Genomic DNA, 6,198 nt, shown 5'->3' on the forward strand with positions numbered 1-6,198 from the left:
ATTATCACTTTTGTGATATTTCAGTTTATAGCAATTACCTTTCAAAACAAACTACCACTCAGAGTACAATCACGAATCGTAGGCCCCGCCCACTTTGACGTTCATCGTCGTCTGCAAACGTTTCCTTAAAAACTGCGGAAGCAATAGTTACCAACATAGACGAATGGGATTCCACGTGTGATCTATAGACTGGAGATTTACGCTGTCTGACAGAAAAGAATGGAGTGAAAGGGAGAATGGGAAATCAACATGGTTAGAGTTTACAGTAGAATGGTATACCTTCTGCGCAAAATAGCCATTGAAGTGTATTGCTGTCTCATTGTCTTTTTTGTATCTTTCTGTATCTTACTCCTTTCCCTTCTCTATCTCTCTCTTCTCTTCCCTCCACCACCTCCCTCTCTTTCTCTTTGTGTATCTATTTGCTATTTCTGAATCTCTCTATGATAGAGCGTAAAATCTTTCATTTCATAACTCCAACTTGGTACCCATGCTTTCCACTGGTCATGTCACATGCTACTGCCATCCTCAGCCCCTCATCTCGCCCAGTCCTCATCCCGTTGTCACGAAGGATAAAGGAAGGATGGGGAAAATCTCGTTACTGAAGACACAAAGGAGCGAATGTGTGAAAGAGAACAAGTACCTTTACAGCTGAAAAATATAAGCAGTAAAAATATTATTGAGTCAAATCTGCAGAATGCCTTTATTACCAAAAAGTGATGGCAATCCCCTCATTGATATCGGATAAAGCGTTCAACATCTGCTTTAATTTAATTCACTTATTTTCAGCATTTTTTATAAACCACCAGCCACTTCAATTGGCTGATAACAGCAAGCTGGACACTTTCTCTGGAGTAAGATTTTTTCTTATTTTGCTAACTGCCCAATCCAGTATATTCTAATGATTCCATGTTTTCACCCAATCGTTGTCGACAGCCTGAAATCGCCAAATAATCCATAGATTAAAATCGTTGGAACATCTGGAAGCGTTTTAGATCTATTAACATTTCAATCCCACGAGGATTCGCCGCTAATGACTTTAGTTGTTGACGCGGTAGATAATTAAAAAAAAATATATATCAATCACTCAGTTTCATCAAAGGTCTTATCGTATACTTTTTTTATGTCAAATCGGTGACGCGGGAATCAATAGTCACCAGCAAGGACGAATGGGTCTTTCACGAATCTATGTATCAAAGTAAAATATGTTTACTGACTCATTCATCTATACATTCTTTAGATATATACACAAGCAGGTTTACGAAACATTTGTTTATCAGTCAAGATCTGAGGAGTCACTTGGCGCCGCTGCCCCTTGTTAGATTTCTGTGTCATGACCTTTGCTGCGACCTTGGATCATTTGCAACTCTTAGATACGATAACCACGGCTTCCTTCGTCGCTATGTATGTAAGTAATTTTTCTTTTATTTGTTTATTTATTCATTTATTTAATTTTGAAGCAAGCCTCACTTCCAAAAAGGTAGACAACTCACTTCATATGCGTATGACACCATGTTGTTGGATGTTCTTTGTCGAAATTGTATTTTCCTTCTTGTATCATCTCATCAACTTCTAAGAGGCATAGCAGGTGATGCATATCTGAGGACAAATATAATTTCTGTCGAGATTACTCCCAAGGCATCAAAAAGGGTTGAAAGTTTAAGAAGTTCCAAAACAAGGCAGAAATATGAGTTGGCAGAGGTGTGACTCGTAGCTTGATTTGCACGGCAGACAGACCTAATAGAATCCAACAAAATACACAAACACATAATCATACTAGTACGATTTCGTGAAAAGCAAACAGAGGGCGACAAAATACATTACTTGTGCTTCCGTGGATTTTTTTTTTTCAACTTGGCGTGGAAATTATTTGATCGCTGGTCTTCCGCGTGGCAGCGGCTGTATCCATTCCGCCAATGTTGTTCGATGGATAGAGAGAGAGATTTGTCTGTTTAACTGTAATATTTCTCTTTATTGATTATGAATCAATTGAATACCTTAGTGTATGCGAGAGTTAATGAATTATTTATTATCATAATTAACATCATCTTTTTTATCATAATAACAATCGTCATTATCATAATAACAATCATCATTCTTATCATAATAAGAAAAAATATTTTTCATCATAATTGTAATAATCATTTTTATCATAATAATCATCATCATATTTATCATAATAACAATCATCATCTTTAACATAATAACAATCATCCTCATTATTATCATAATAATTTTGCAATCTTTCAACTGAAACCCGTCACTCTTCTTCGAAACAAACTACCACTCGGAATAAAACCACAAATCGTAGACCCCGCCCGCGTTGACACAGCCCGCCCGGAGGGAACGTCCATCACACACTAAAGAAATGCAATAAAAATTCGCGATAAAAATAGTGTGATCTATGGACTGAAGTTTTACGCTATATGGCAAATTGAGAGAGGAGTGAAAGGAGCCTGGAACACCAACATAGGTAGAGTCTCCAACACAGGTAGAGTTCGCAGTAGATCCTATATCATCTACACATGATATGATTATTGAAGTGTATTGCTCTCTTTGTCTTTCTCCTTTCGTCTGCTCCTTATCTTTCTCTTGTTTTTATTCTTCTCAATCTATCTGTCTGTTTATATATCAATTTATTTATGTCGTTTTCTCTCTCTATGGTAGATTTAATATCTAGGTGTAGGTATTGTTCATTATTCAATTATCATGTTCATTTCTGTTCATATTTTAATTTCCATTATTTTCATTCCTCTTTGTTCCCTGGGCAATTTCCTTCGTAAACATCAAGTTCACTGAAAATTTCCAAAAAGAAGAGAACTTATGATAAACAGTTAATAATAACAGAGGTATATAATAAATAGTTATATGTGAATAAACAATGGAATTAAAATGGTGTGGAATTAAAACACTAAATACAATAATGCTTCAGTTTGCCGGAACAGCCATCTCGCAAAACAAACACTCGTATATCTTTTCGATCTGGTTCTATTATTCTATATTCGTTTCTTAATTGGATGTATATGGGAACAAACCATACCTCCGACATATGACAAAACAATTATCATGTGTGTTCCTAGAAGCGCCTTTTCAGCATATGCCCATAGTGAACTTTTTACCCCATTACCGTCTAATACTCACTGAATGCGCTGATTGACTGCAGCTCTCGTGTTGTGATTGGCTATATGTGTTATTCCCGTTTTCTTTGTTGGATTGCGAGGATAGAACATGTATTGAAGGAGTGACTAAAATCTGTGTATAAGCTAGCCAAACAATATTAAATATCATATATTTTTTCTCAGATCAAATTATTACCGGGAAAAATAAATGCGAACTATCATCTATTAGTATTTGAATGTAAAAAGGGAGAATATGCTCTAAATTCGGTAATCTTTAAAAAAATACCGACTGACGTTATGGATTACCGTCTACGTCCTTAATACGTCACAGTGTGCCGAAATCGTCATGAAAACGTCACTGTCTACCAAATCCGACAGGCCTGGTCACTCTCCGAACTCAGAACTGTCAAAAACAGCTGATCACTATAAAACTGGAATCACAACGAAGTCGGAGAAACTTCGTTAAACGTATTTACATGGTTAACTTAAAGTTTTAGCACAGTTGAAATCCGTATACATTAGTATAACGATCAATTAAAAACTCATCACCTGCTTTCCCCCGTCACTGTCCAGTACTCAGTCCTTAACAATAAATACTAAAAAACATAATACTAGAAACCGGGAACCACAACTATAATCGTGATACTTCGTTAAAAGTATTTACATGGTTAACTTCATAGTATTAGCACAGTGGGAATCCATATACAATAGTATAACGAGCGAGTTGAAATTTAGCAGCTCCCTTCAGCTTTATAAGGTATACATGCTTTCCATCGGTCATGCCACGTGCTAATGACAACTTCAGTCCCTCACTCGTCCAGTCCTCATTCAAGCTGTCACGAAAGGCAAAGGGAGGACTGGGGAAAGAACGCATTATTGTGGCTACAAAAGAGAGAATGTGTAAATGACAATAAGTACATTCACAAGCAGAAAGTATAACTGATAAACAGAATAAAATGTAATTCGAAGATTTTTTTTATTACCAAAAGAGTTATAACAATGCCTGTATTGATATCGGATACAGAATATTCAGCATTTGCTTCTATGTACATTTTTGTATTTTTATTTCCTAACAAACTACCGGCCATTGTATGTGGTTAATACCCGCAAATTGAAGACTGTTTTTGGAGTACGAGATTTTTTTTTTTTCTTTTCTTTTCTTTTTTTTTTGCTAACATGTCACCATGCCTCGAAATGACAATTGATGGACAGGGCCGCTCATGTCAGACACGCTATTACCAAACTCAGTTGATCCCTTCCATGTGAGGTTTTGCATTATGAATCTCGTTAATGTTTTTGTTTGAAATTATATGTCCTGATGTAAAATATAACATACTCTTAATTGTTGCACGCCACAAACAGCAATGATAATGACAGCAACAACGATAATAATGTCAATAATGATAATGATAATAATAATAATAATAATTATTATTATTATTATTATTATAATTATAATTATAATAATTTGTAGAAAGAACAACAACGAAAGTCAAACTATGAATAATCATTGCACTGGAAATATTACTGATAAAATGATAAGATATAAAAAATAGATAAAGAAATGGAGGTGAAATACACATCAGAAAAGAAAGTGAAAATCAAGCAAGAAGGCGAAGAGAAGGAAAAGAAGAAAGGTGGAAAGGAAAAGGGATGGAAGACAAGAAGAAGCAGAAGCGGAGTGAAGAGGAGAAGGAGAAGGTGAAAGAGGAAAAGAAAAAAGAACGTATATAAGACAGATAAGACGACATTAAAATAGACATTAAAACAGAAAAAAATAGACATTAAGACAAAGAAAGAAAGATAAGTAGACATATCTTGATATCTCCCGTTTTCTTCCATCACCTTTCATCGTATTCTCTCACACACACACTCGTAAGTACCTGATCATATCAATCACTTTATGTTTATGTAGAATCACATGAAATAAAATCGTTTTTCCTACTCGTATCAATTATATATATTTTTTCGATATATATTCACAAGCAGGATGACAGCATTTGCGTATTAATAATTAACTGCCTCTTGTTAGGTTTCTGCGGAATGACCTTTGCTGCGACCTTGGATAATTTGCAATTGTCAGATACGGTGCTCGTGATCTCCTTCGTCGGATTTATGCAATTTCTCTCTCTCTCTCTCTCCTCTCTCTCTCTCTCTCTCTCTCTCTCTCTCTCTCTCTCTCTCTCTCTCTCTCTCTCTCTCTCTCTCTCTCTCTCTCTCTCTTTTTCTCTCTCTCTCTCCCTCTCTCCAACATCCTTCATCTTGCCAAGTCCGAGCTCATGTTGCTTCCCTCGCTTCTGACGCAGCTTCGTATCCCATTTACATCCATTTCCCTCTTTCTCTCTCTTTCCGTCTATCTGCCTCTCCCTCTCTGTCTGTCTGTCTGTCTCTCTCACTCTTTCTCTCTCTTTTTTTTCCTTTTTTTTACTAAATATCCCTTTTTAAGCCCCAGTCACTCACTCACAATTATGTTGATGCCTCGCCTCACTCTTTAGTTGAATGTTCTTTGCCGACATTGTGTTATCTTTCTTTACCATCTCCTCATCCGCTAAGAGGGATACGAGACAAACCTGAGATCAAAGGTAATTCCGTTGAATAAAGTTGCTCCCGAACCCGAGAAAAAGGTTAAGAGATTGAGACGCCCTTAAACGAGGCAGAAGCGCAAGGCAAACGCAGAGATGTGATTCGCAGCTTGATTTGCACGGCAGACAGACTGATAAAAATCGTGTGTGGGTATGTGTGTGTGTACGTATATATATATATATATATATATATATATATATATATATATATATATATATATATATATATATATATATATATATATATATATATATATATATATATATATATATATATATATATATACATATATATATATATATATATATATATATATACATATATATATATATGTATATATATATATATATGTATATATATAAATGTATATGTATATATATATATAAATGTATATATATATATATATATATATGTATATATATATATATATATATACACATTTACATATATATACATTTGTGTGTGTGTATGTGTAAATATATGTATTTGTGCGTGTATG

The sequence above is a fragment of the Penaeus vannamei genome, chromosome 22, assembly GCF_042767895.1.
Source record: "Penaeus vannamei isolate JL-2024 chromosome 22, ASM4276789v1, whole genome shotgun sequence".
Taxonomy (NCBI): Eukaryota; Metazoa; Arthropoda; class Malacostraca; order Decapoda; family Penaeidae; genus Penaeus; species Penaeus vannamei.